Genomic DNA, 13,531 nt, shown 5'->3' with positions numbered 1-13,531 from the left:
ATCATGTATTAACATTCTGGTTCAGTGACATTTCATGTTAGAAGTGTCAGCTGCGGCTTAGTTGGCAGTGCTTTGACCTTCTAATTCAGGAGGTTATGGGCTTAAAGCCTATTCCAGAGACATGAGCACTACAGTTAGATGACACTCTAGTGTAGACTAAAAGAAGTGCTACACCATCAGAAATGCCATCCTTCAAATGAGATGTTAATCCAAAACTATGCCTGAATTTAGGTGAATGTAAAAGCACACTTTTGAAGATGATCAGATGAGGCCTTTCAGGGGTGTTATGAGCAGAATTTATTCCTCAATCAACATCATTTTAAAAAAAATAGTCATTTTAACTTTGCTACTTATGGACTTTGCTATGGATGATTGAACTCCACGTTTCCTACATTAAGAACTGTACTTCATAAGTGTTGTTTTGACCATCACTAATTTTAGGATGCCTTGAAAGGACCATGAAAGTTGCTATGCTAATGCAAATTCTCATTCTTTCTTTCTAATTCATGGTGGATTTTGCACCTTCAGGGTTCTCATCATTGGGTTACATGAGTTTAGCTGATAGGGATATGTGATGCACCAGCCTCAACTAGGATGTTTTCATAAATTGTATGTCAGCATAAACTTGAAACAGAAAATTTGTAGATCTATGCACATTCCTTTTTGTGATTTATTAATTTATCAGGTAGTTAATACATCATGTATTGACTGTTGGAAATAATATGCAGGCTGCAGCTTTTATGAATTTGTAACTGGAAATTTCTAGATTTTTGTTCTTTTAATAGGATTGATTTTCTTCAACTCTCTGCACTTTCCAGTTGTCTGACCAAAACCCACTCCTTGTTCTTGCCGCACCACTGGTTGCTCCTTTCCCCATTGTGCTTTTGATTGCATTATCTTCCTCTCCAAAGACTGCTGCACTGTTACCAACTACTTTAAAAGCCCCTCCTTAAACTCTTGAATTGTGCTTTCGCTCACTGAACCCTATGCCTCTCCCTTTTTTCTGGTGTCATTTTTTATTTCCTTGTTGATAACTTGACTGCCTGTGAAAGATGCAGTAAAATACAAAACTTAAAAGACTACATCATGGCATAAATTGAGAAACAGATAGTTGGAATGCACTGTCACATGATGTATAATCTGATTTGCATTTATCTAGAAAATTTTTCAATCTCCGGATGTCCCGAAATACTTTATAGCCAATGAAAATCAAAAACCTACAGATGCTGGAAATCTGAAATAAAACCATAAAATGCTCAAAACACTCAGCAGGCCAGGGAGCATATGTGGAAAGGGAAGCAGAGTTAACATAGCAAAGACTCTCCCAGTGTTTTCTGTTTTCACTACAGCCGGTGAAGTGCTTTGAAGTGAGGTCACTATTGTAGGGATGCAACAGCCAATTCATATATAAGGTTCCACAAATCGTGATGTGAAATTGACCAGATAATCTGCTGTGGTGTTGAGTGAGGGATAAATGAAGCCAGAAGGAGGAGATAATTGGCCTGCTTTTTGAAATATTGCCATGGGATCTTTTAACTTAACTCAGGGGAACAGATTATTTCTTGAACTTTTAAGATTTTTTATTCAAAGTCCAAATCCATTTCTAGACTTGTTTTGTGATTTTGCTTATGTAAGCATCACCAGTGGAAGCAGTTTGATGTTGTCATTAAAACTATAAATTTGGATATTGTAAGTTTGAAAGCTGTAAATGCATTCAGAACAGAGAGCCAGGAATAAGTCATTCATTTCCTCAATCCTGATGTATTTCACTGTGCCCAATGCATGCTTTATTTCATCATATCCCTTGATTATCCTTGCCTGACAAATCAATTGATTTCAGGCTTCAAAAAGTTAAATAGACCTGCATCAGTCATCCTTGGGTAGTTCCAAGCTGTAAGTGGGATGTGTCTCTTGTTACGGACTCAGTGAAAGTCCCTTTAAGATAGAGAGTGTGTGTGTATGTGTGTGTGGGCGTGCTTACGTCAATAGAAGATAAAGGACGTAATGACGTTGTTGAAGAAGAAGAAGAAGAAGGAGAGAGAGAGAAGGGAGAGAGACACCAGCCTGCTTGTTTTCTCTATCGATGGATGAGAAACAATAACTGTGTTTGCCACTGAAATCCATGTATGGAAGTTGGAAGTAATCCGGTGGAGTTCACTTTGTTGCTGACCTGTAGAAGGAAACAGGTATTTGTGTGTGGACGACCACGGTTCGGATGCTTTTCGGGGTGAGGAAGTCACTACCGAGTAAACACTGAAGTGTCGTTTGGGTTCCATCGTGGAACATTTGGATTTCGTATGTACTCTCTCTCTGTTTTTCTACATCTACATCTTAATCTTCAGACAACGGTGGTTGTTGAAGAAGCCCTTGCTCATGTTTCACCTTATGGCTTGCGGAACTGAACTTTAAGAACCATTCCGTTAAACGGAGTTTTGGACTTTGTCACACACACACACGAAGAGTTTAGTTTTGGGGTTAACGTTCGAGGTTTAACATTTTTGAATTCTAACATACTAACATTTTTACTTTTATTTTACGTATTATCATAAGTAGTGATTAATAAATAGTTTTTAACACACTGAGCATGATTCAGTGTTAAAAACTATTTTATTAATCACTACTTATGATAATACGTAAAATAAAAGTAAAAATGTTAGTATGTTAGAATTCAAAAATGTTAAACCTCGAACGTTAACCCCAAAACTAAACTCTTCGTGTGTGTGTGTGTGTGTGACAAAGTCCAAAACTCCCAGTTTAACGGAATGGTTCTTAAAGTTCAGTTCCGCAAGCCATAAGGTGAAACATGAGCAAGGGCTTCTTCAACAACCACCGTTGTCTGAAGATAAGATGTAGATGTAGAAAAACATAGAGAGAGTACATACGAAATCCAAATGTTCCACGATGGAACCCAAACGACACTTCAGTGTTTACTCGGTAGTGACTTCCTCACCCCGAAAAGCATCCGAACCGTGGTCGTCCACACACAAATACCTGTTTTCCTTCTACAGGTCAGCAACAAAGTGAACTCCACCGGATTACTTCCAACTTCCATACATGGATTTCAGTGGCAAACACAGTTATTGTTTCTCATCCATCGATAGAGAAAACAAGCAAGCTGGTGTCTCTCTCCCTTCTCTCTCTCTCCTTCTTCTTCTTCTTCTTCTTCTTCAACAACGTCATTACGTCCTTTATCTTCTATTGACGTAAGCACGCCCCCACACACACATACACACACACTCTCTATCTTAAAGGGACTTTCACTGAGTCCGTAACAGTCTGGAAAAAGAATGCAAAATACAATTGGGCAAGAAAAGATCTCTAAGGTGCTGATACCATTTTCCTGGTTTGGACTCCTAAATATGGCAATTGTTTTCCATATATGCCATCCCCTCTGCTGAGAAATAGACTTCAAGGATTAGTAATGCTGGATTGGCAGAGCTATTGCTGTCCTTGTAAATGTAATTCAAAACCTAAAATTCTTCATTTCCAATTTAACATAATCAAAAACGCAAGGTGCTGAATTTTTTGCATAATGAGTTTTTGCAACCAGAATTGAACTTTTAAGTAACCTTTTGTTTGTGACCACATAATAGTTGTTTGGGTGATAAAGCTGAGAAAACTTAGAATATGACAAGAAATTGATATGACGTGTTCTCCTGCAAGCCTGATTTTCTTTTTAAAATGCATCAGATTTCAGTATCAGCAGAGTGCTTCGACAAAATGAATGTCATTTCGCTTCAAAGGAACAAGATGCTCGCAAGAAAATTACTGCAGAATACAACTCAAGTATGTATGGAACGATTGAAATCTTTTGTGTTTAAATTCCCTTTGTTCAGTAAAGAACTGAAGGTTGGGATTAAAATCATAAACTGGCTCTTTGGTGTAAAAATGGCCATAGGCAGATTATCCTGTTTAACTTTGTTTTTAATCACTTGGTGTACTTTTTGAATTTATAGGAGGTGTCTGTTAGGTCCTACATTAATTAACATGTTACGTTGGACCCCAATAAATAAGTAATTGAATTATATTGGATAGGCAAAAGTTGCAATACATGCTAATTAAGGGCAAACAGTCTTGCTGGCATGAATTACCTTCTATTTCTGCATCTGTTCCACCCATCTATATATCAGTAATTTCTTACTGTCGTACACCTCAACTTAAAAGAAAATAATTTCAGTGATATCAGGCTACTGGACTAAAGTATAATGCAGACATTTTCTGAATGATGTTCAACTCTAGTACCATAATATATTTAATTTGAAGAGTTAAGGAAAATCTTAAGATTTTGTAAAGAAATTTTGTGGGGGTCATTTAATGTTTCACACTGGTTTGTTAAGCCTTGGTATACACTGCTCTTACTGGCTGATAGACAAGATTTCTCATATTTTGTAAGCACCTTCTTAGAAACTAATAATAGCAAATTGTATTCTTAAATGAAGAAATGTTTACACAGATTGTCCTTGACCCAGCCCACACTTTGTATTTACTGCGTGTGGGATCACCTGTTCAAATTCAGGAATACCTGTTGTGGCTATGTTACTCTCAACAGCCTCAAGACCATTTTCATTGTCATTGAATGTCTCCGATGCTCAAATCTTTAGAATCAGTGGAAATAAATAATTCTAGAATTTAAATTAAAATTACTGAAAACATTAAAAAAAACTATTGTTTCAATTACCTCTGCATTTAGAGGGGGTTGAGGTGATGTGTCCCTAGAAAACAGACTGTATCGTGATTTTCCGTGATGCAAAGCATGTCAAGAAATGGGAGATGAAAAAAATTAAATTTGTCTTGATTTATTTGCTTTGTTTTCAAACTAATTCTGTGAAAACAAATGTTATTCCGTATCTCAAATATTTGGGTAGTGATTTGTGAATTCTGTGAGGGTGAATTCCCGGCCATAATGTGGGGATTGCCTGTAGTTTGAAAGATTTTTTTTTTAAAAAAGCAAACAACCATTTGCTTTCATTCTAAGATTAAGGTCTCCAACCCCATTTTAATGAATGGGTCCACATTAGATGTACCAACCATGATGTAAAGATTCAAAGTGTACCTGGGGCCTCAGCTAAGTAAGATTTGGTATGTTCCTTATCATAGAAAGTATGACATTAAAGGAAGCTATTCAACTCATTGTGACTGTGTCAGCTGAAAAAGAGCTATCCAGCCTATGCCACATTGTGCATGTGGTCTGTGGTCCTGCAGGTCACAGCTATTCAAGTACAAAGCCAAGGATTTATGAAAAATGAAGGTGTCTACTTCTACTACACTTTCCCTGGTATTTTACCCGTCTGTTAGGGAAAATCAATAATCCAGTCCAGATGAAGGGTCTTGATCCGAAACATCAACTGTGCATTTTCCTCCTGACCCACTGAGTTCCCCCAGCAGCTCATTTATTGCTCCAGGTTCCAGCATTTGCAGTCTCTTGTGTCTCAATAATTTCTATTTATCTAGGCCACTCACAATTTTAAACATTTCCATTCAATTTCATTACTCAGCTACCTTTGTTCCAAAGAAAATAACCCTAGCTTATTCAATTTTTCCTTATAACCATAATTTTCCATTTCTGGCAACATATTTGTAAATCCCCTCTGCAGTAAAATAAAACATCCCATATGTTTTTTACCCACCTATCCTATTGCCTTCAATGATCTGAGGTTAAACTCTCCCAACGTCCCTTTGTACCTCCTACACCAGATGATATTCTAGTTATTGTATTTTCACAACCTTTATGTACTTGTGCACATGCGTAACTTCACTGGTTTAAATTCCATTTGCCACTTTTCTGTACAACTGTTCAGACCACACATTTTCCCACCATCTAATGCTTTATTTCTCACTGTCAACATGTAAATTGGTTTATTATTGTCACATGTAGTGAAGTATGGTGAAAAGCTTTGCTTTGCATGCCATCATACAGATCATTTCATCACATCAGTACATTGAGTTAGTACAAGGGAAAAGCAATAACAGAATGCAGAATATAATGTTACAGAGAAAGTGCAGTGCAGACAGACAATAAGGTGCAAGGCCGTGACAAGGTAGATTGAGTTCAAGAGTTCATCTTATTGTACAAGAGGTCCGTTCAGTAGTCTTAGAACAGCAGGATAGAAGCTGTCCTTGAGCCTGGTGGTATGTGCTTTCATGCTTTTGTTTCTTCAGCCCTGTGGGAAGGTGAGAGAAGAGAGAATGTCCAGAGTGCAAAGGGTCTTTGATTATGTTGGCTGTTTTACTGAGGCGGCGAGAAGTATAGACAGAGTCCATGGAGGGGAGGCTGGTTTACTTGATGTACTGAGCTGTGTCCACAACTCTTTGCATCTTCTTGCAGTCTCGGCAGAGCAGTTGCCATACCAAGCCGTGATGCATCCGGATAGGATGCTTTCTATGGTGCATCTATATAATAAAAAATTGGTGAGGGGTCAATGGGGATATGCCAAATTTCTTTAGCCTTCTGAGGAAGTTGAGGCGCTGGTGAGCTTTCTTGGCTGTGGCATCAACGTGGTTGGACTAGGACAGGCTATTGGTGATGTTCACTCCTAGGAACTTGAACCTCTTGACCTCAGCACCATTGATGTAAACAGGAGTGTGTGCACCGCCCCTCTTCCTGAAGTCAATGACCAGCTCTTTTGTTTTGCTGACATTCAGGGAAAGGTTGTTGTGACACCATACCACTAGGCTCTCTTTCTCCTTCCTGTACTCTGACTCATTGTTATTTGAGAGGCGTCCAGGTGACATCGGTGCAGAACTGCTGGTTAGTTGTCAACACTGTCTGACTCAATCTTATTTCCATCACGATGCAATAAACAAGAATTCTTTGGGAGACATTTAGAATTGAAGACATTTATGTGGCTAGATCAGGAACAGCAAAAGAAAGAATGCATTGAAAATTACCTTTCACAGTCTCTGAATGTTAATGAAGTGGTACCTTTTATTTCTTGTGTTTGAGTAAGATTTTGTTAGATATTTGTTACCAGTGCATTAATGTGAAAGATTTAATTATCTGTTGTATGCCTTGAGGTAGGCATCTTTGCAAATTGGTTAACATATTCTGGTATCAAATTCCAGTATATTTCCACTGTGGCCAAGAATAGTCTTGTCACTTAACGCAGCCATTATTCCCTACACTTGACAAGTTAATGGGAGGATTAGATATGTTTTGAAGAAATTTTTGCATATCTCTACTTGCCTGCTGAATTGCAATATTGCAGCACAAGTGCATCTTCTCTCTTATGTCACACAATACAAGAAGAGGAAAACAAAGATTATACCTACATGTTATGTACTTGCACAAGGTTGGTTATGGAATAATAGTGATGGACAGCTTATAATTAGCCTTCGACCTATAGTTTGCCAAACTGCTTAAGCCATCATCTGGGTCACTCTAAGGGTAGAGACACAGGAGACTGCAGATGCTGGAATCTGGAGCAAAGAAATGAACTGCTGGGGGAACTCAGCAGGTCAGGCAGCATTTGTAGAGGGAAATGGACAGTCAACGTTTTGGGTCAAGACCCTTCGTCTGAACTGGATGCAGAAGAATGCTCTGCAAAATTGTTCTCCCCATTGTTGTCTTTGTCTGCTGTTTCAGAGCAGTTTTGCTGTGGTTAGGAACCTGTGTGTCATAGGGGAAGGATTTTGAGCCATCTTCAGATTGTATTGCACTTTGTTGTGCCTCTCATTCCACAATATGTAAACAGAACAAAGTGCTGCTGTCTGCAGTCACCCCATGCCTAACCTGCCTAGTCTGGGTGTGGAAACCCCATCTTGCTAGCCAAAAACTCTGAGACTCTAGCAGCAAGGCCTGAGCAGAAGCAGGATCTCCATCTCTACACTGAAGGAAACCTGCCTCTGAAATGCCCCTGAAAGCTATTAAGCTTGTTAAGGTTAATTACGTTTCTGAAACGCCAAACCATTTGGAAAAATGAAATAAATTTGGATTTTTAATATTTTTAAATAAAATTAACTAAATGCTTAAATAATCAGAAACCTTAAATTAAACAAATAAATTAAGTGGAACTTGGCTTCCTCTTGAAAATCCCTATAATCCCTTTCGAATGCAATAGGATTGTAAATCCTTTGCCTGATCTAATTTGATGCAAAATCTGAGCATTGATTTCTTAATAAAAATGCTGAAAGCAGCAAGACTTGAGTTTTGCCATGCAACAAATAGATACCTTTTGTGTTCTGAATCTGTTGGTAAGTTTGGGACCTCTGTATTTTATTACAAATGGACAGTAGAACTGATGTTCCACTTTAAGTGGGGAAACACCTGTGTTTCCATTTCCTAGTAAAAACTGGGTCAACAGAACATGCTTCCCAATGCTTTCAATGTATTGCTTTCAAATTTTACAGATGAACATCATTTTGTTGTGCGTGTTTTGAACTTTATTGATGGATCAATCCATTAAAATTTGGCGTGCTGGAACATAGAACGGTACAGCAAAGTATGGCCCACGATGTTGTGCCGACCAATATAAACACCTACTCTCTGATCAATCTAACACTTCCCTCCTCCACAGCCCATAACCCTCCATTTTACTTTCTTTCATTTACCTATCTAAGAGTCTTTTAAATGTTCCAATTGTTTCAGCCTCTACCACCACCCCCAGCAGTGCATTCCAGGTACCCACCACTCTCTGTGTGTGTGTGTGTGTGTGTGTGTGTGTGTGTATATAAAAAAAAAAGTACCTTTTGACGTCTCCCCTAAACTTCCCTCCTCTGACAAACTGATTTCCTGCTATTGACCATTGCCGCCCTGGGGAAAAGGCGCTGGCTATTATGCCCCTCATAATCTTGTATACCTCTATCAAGTCGCCTCTCGTCCTGTGTAGCTCCAGGGAGAATAGCCCTAGCTCGCTCAACCTTTCCTCAAGACATGTTCTCTAATCCAGGGCAGCATCCTGGTAAATCTCCTCTGCACCCTCTCTGAAGCTTCCACATCCTTCTTATAATGAGATGACCAGAATTGAACACAATACTCTCAGTGTGGTCTAACCAGAGTTTTATAGAGCTGTAACATTACCTCGCAGCTCTTGAACTTAATCCCCTGACTAATGAAGGTCAGCGCACCATATGCCTTCGTAACCACCCTATAAACTTACACGGCAACTTTGAGGGATCTATGGACTTGGACCCCAAGATCACCTAGGCTGCCCGCTTCTACCTGCTCCCTAAAATCCACAAGAAAGACTGTCCTGGCAGATGTATTGTCTCCTCGTGCTCTTGCCCCACCAGAGCTCGTATCCTCATACCTGGACACTATTCTGTCCCCCCCCCCCCCCCAGTCCAATCCCTTCCCACCTACATCTGTGACACCTTACACACTCTCCAACTCTTCCATAACTTTTAGTTCTCTGGCATGCACAGCTCATCTTCACCATGGACGTCCAGTCCCTATATACCTCCATTCCCATCATGAAGACCTCACTGCCCTCTGCTTCTTTCTCGACCAGAGACAGAACCTCTGCTCATTTCCTCTGTCTTTTCACGCCAAAGCCTCTTGAGCCAAAGCCTCAAGGTTCCTCTCTTACACTGAGCCACACACACAATGGCCGCTCCGCTTGAGCTTGCTTTCTCTTTATTGGCTGCTGCTGCCCAATTAGCCGAATTAGCTAAGCAACGAGACTTGCTCTCCAAACTGCTTCCCGTTCTCGCTCTTGTAAAATGAAACTTACCAGCAACGAGGCTTGCTCTCCAAACTGCTTCCCGTTCTCGCTCTTGTAAAATGAAACTTACCAGCAACGAGGCTTGCTCTCCAAACTGCTATGTGCTGTATGAGATTTGTTGATTATATTCCTTGGTATTCCTTGTGCATGTCATTTTATTTTTATTTTGTGACAGTATTTAATCAAGCTTTTGCCCAAAATAGTAGAGATTATAAAAGATTATGGACAGATATATCTGATATCCACGTGTCGTTTTATATCTATTTTGGATAGATGTAATCATTTTTTATCAGCATTGAATTATGCTGAATATATGCTGTTTTCACGGATATTGACTATTAATTCATTGGTGTTCTATTGTAATTCATATTTAAAAGAAAAGGTAATTAGTATCGATACTAAATCTATAATTTGACATCTGTTAGATTGTAATCTGTATACCAATGACGTATGTTAAAGATGGGTTGTAATTTGATATTGGTGACCAACCACATTGTTTTTAAACTAAAATCAATGATAATATTGATAGGGACCTTAATTATCTAAATATTGATTGGGATAATGTTGAGTTCAGGAAAGGAAGGGGAGGAATTTCTGAAATGTCAAGTAAGTACTCCTGAACACCAGTATGTTGACAGCTCGACTAGGAAGGAGACATTGTTGGATTTGGTGCTACTGAATGAGGTGGACAACAGCTAGGTAAGAGTGGTCATTGTGAAAAGGTTTAGATTAACAAAAGTGAAGGGCAAACAGCAATCTGAAATACAACTTCTAAATTGAAACATGGGTATCTTAAATAGGATATGATGGGACGTAGCAGGATGAAATAAAATCAGAGGCTGACAGGAAAATCTGATTTGGAACAGTGGATGATTTTGATGATGATATTTCAAATACAGGCTAGGTATATTCTCACGAGCAAAAGGTAGGGTGACTATAGCTAAGAATCCCTGGATGATGGGGGTGATTGAGAAAATGTGAAGTGATGCATGTCAGGTGAATTCTTAAAGCGAGAACTGTGCTAAATACAGTATTTTGAGAGGGGAAGTGGAGAAGGTACAAAGTCTGTTGAAGCGATAACATGAAAATAGGGTGGCAGTTAATGTAAAAGGGAACTCAAAAATCATCATCTGCTACCTTAATACTAAGCAGGTAGTAGGACGGTGGAACCTATTGGGGACAAAATTGTTAACTGCTTGGAGGCATGGGTAAGTCTAGAATATGTAATGAGTACTTGGGTATTTATGAGGGAAAAAGATGCTAGCAGAATAACAGTGGAAACAAAAATGCTAGAGGTAATGAATGAATTGAAACTTGATAAGCAGGATGTGCTGGCTATACTTAGAGTGGCTAAGCTGCCTCGTCCAAAAGGTTTGCCATTATCTTCCAGTTTTCCCTTTGGTGCAATGAGGATACCAGAGGATTAGACAGTTGCAAATATGACACCGTTGTTCAAGAAAGAGTTTACGAACATAACTACAAGGCATTGGCAGGCAAGGTTTTTAAAAACCATCAACCAGAAAAAAATAATCAGCACTGTGGAGAGGTTTAATTATGGAGAGAGCACTGGTTTGAAAAAGACAGATCATGTTTGATTAATTGGATCATATTTTTAATGAAGGGAAAACAGTGAATTTTTTAAAAGCATTTGAGGAAGTTGAACGTAAGGCTGGTTGGTAAGATTGAAGGTTATGGAATAGGAGGATCCAGTATCAGCTTGGATCAAAATAAAATGATTAAGGACAGAAAGCAGCACATCATGGGAATAGTTATTTTTTCCAGACTGGCAGATGGTAAGCAGTGGTGTTCGCTGAGGTTGAGTGCTGGGATGGTGGCTATTTTTGATTGATTGTTAAATATAACTTGGATATTGGAATACACGGGAACATTTCAATGTCTAGAAATATGGCAAACAATAGACCAATCAATTGCAAGGGAACATAGTCCAGCAGAATGGGCAGACAAGTAGCAGACAGAATTTTATACAGAGAAATGTGTGGTGATTCTTTTTGGCAGGAAGGAGGGGGTGAGGCAATGTAGACTTAATAACACAGTTCAAAGAAGTACAGGATGAGAGAGATGTGGCTTTTGTGTTAATAAATCTTGTGAAAGTGGCAGGATGCCTTGAGAATATTTAGTAAAGCTTTTAGGATCTGGACTTCATAAGTAGGGAAATTGAGTAAAAAGCAGGGAAGTCATGTGGAACCTTTTTACCCTCTGGATAGTCCACAGAGGATGGTCTACACCACACTAAAGGAAGTATGTGAAGGTCCTTAAGAGCAGCAGAGGAGAATGAAACTTGGCTGAAATGCAAATGCTGGAAATCTGAAATAAAAGTGCAAAACTATTTCCACTATTAGTGATTTACCTGCACTGTTTCCAATCTCGTCTACTACATTCAGTATTCACAGTATGGTCTCTTCTGTAAAGGCAGATTAGGTGATTGTTTTGCAGAGCACGCGCATTTCATCTGCAGGGTCAACTGAGTTTTCTTTGCCTGCCACTTTAATTCTCCATCCCACTCCCACCCTGACCTCTCTATCTGTGGCTTCCCGTACTGTTATAACAAGGTCGAACGTAAACTTGAAGAGCAACACCTTGTCTTCTATGTGGGCACGTTGCAGCCTTCCAGACTGAATTTCAAATTCTACAACTTCAGGTAACTCGCTTTCTCCATCTTTATCAGAACAGGTTGGTTCATCTCTGTGTGATGTTGACTGTTTTTCGCTCTCCATTAGCACAGCCTGATCTGCTGGGCACTTCCTGCAGACGTTTTTTTTCAATTCTTGCATTGCCTGTGTTCTCACTATCTATCTGCCCTCATTTCATAGATTTTATGAACAAAGGGCTATGTTCTCCCTCCTTAACTACCGCCATTAAACAGATGACTCTGTTTACAGATTATGCCAAAGATAATCCAGACCTTGCCTATCAGGAATTTTCGCTTTGTCCCAACCATCTCCCTTCTGCACCCTCCCTGCAGCTGCACTAACTTGTTTCCTCTCCTTCCCAGTATGGACGAAGGCTCTTCAACTTGAAGTGTTAACTCTGTTTCTCTTTCTACTGATGTTGCCTGATGTGCTGAGGGTTCCTGTCATTTTTTCTTACTTCAGCCATGATCTTTTTGAATGACCAAGCAGGTCATTGTCTTTTAATCCCATGGTCTTTGAGTTTGCTAATTTCTTTTGGTCTTCTGCAAAATTCATGCTGAAGTAATTTTTTGTAAATAAAAACTGAAGAATAGTGGTCAGTTTTTTATTTACGTTTTATTTGTTACTATTATAGAGTAGGTTTTCTTCCACAATCGTTCGTCACGTTTGGAGCATTTTATCATTAATTAGATGTCATTTATTTTCACTTTCAGCAATTCAGTTTAATAGCTATTGCGGATCGTCCATCTACTACTAAAATGTTTAGGTTAGAAGGTCAATTTAACTATTAAATAAAACTGATTACTTAATCTGAAAGGAAAGCATTTTTTTACATAAGTATGGCTGAAATAAATTCTTTTGAAATCAGTGATTGAAGGATGAGTTTGATCAAAATTATTATATTATTTTTCTCTCATAGTACTTTCAGGTAATATGAAAGCATGGAATAATTCAAGTAAAATTTAAACTGTTGGCATAGGAAATTGCAGTATTCACAGGACCAGCAGTTTTATCAACAACTTATAATTACAAAGCTCGTTTTAAGTGGGAAGATGTCCTGGAAGTTTTACCAAACTAAATTTGACACTGATGCACATTGGTATTACCCATATGTCAAAAAGCTTGGTGATGGGATGCAGCAGAGATGCTTGAGGAAATTCTAAAATCTCGAGGCCTCTAAAGTGACACTTGAAGCTATGTAGAGGATTACTCTTGGTAATG

The 13,531-nt window shown here is 38.9% G+C and overlaps 1 long non-coding RNA gene across 1 annotated transcript in view; it reads left to right on the top strand.

The window, feature by feature from the left end:
• Nucleotides 1-13,531, top strand: part of LOC127568615 (uncharacterized) — a 38,143-nt gene that overhangs the window by 4,896 nt on the left and 19,716 nt on the right. Inside the window, exon 3 of the long non-coding RNA XR_007956041.1 lies at nt 3,691-3,786. This is a non-coding gene — a long non-coding RNA (uncharacterized LOC127568615). The remainder of the gene's footprint in view (nt 1-3,690; nt 3,787-13,531) is intronic.

The sequence above is a fragment of the Pristis pectinata genome, chromosome 3 (genome assembly GCF_009764475.1).
Source record: "Pristis pectinata isolate sPriPec2 chromosome 3, sPriPec2.1.pri, whole genome shotgun sequence".
Lineage (NCBI taxonomy): Eukaryota > Metazoa > Chordata > Chondrichthyes > Rhinopristiformes > Pristidae > Pristis > Pristis pectinata.
The sequence above is the reverse complement of the archived record's forward strand: the minus strand, read 5'-3'. Positions and strand labels throughout refer to the sequence as shown.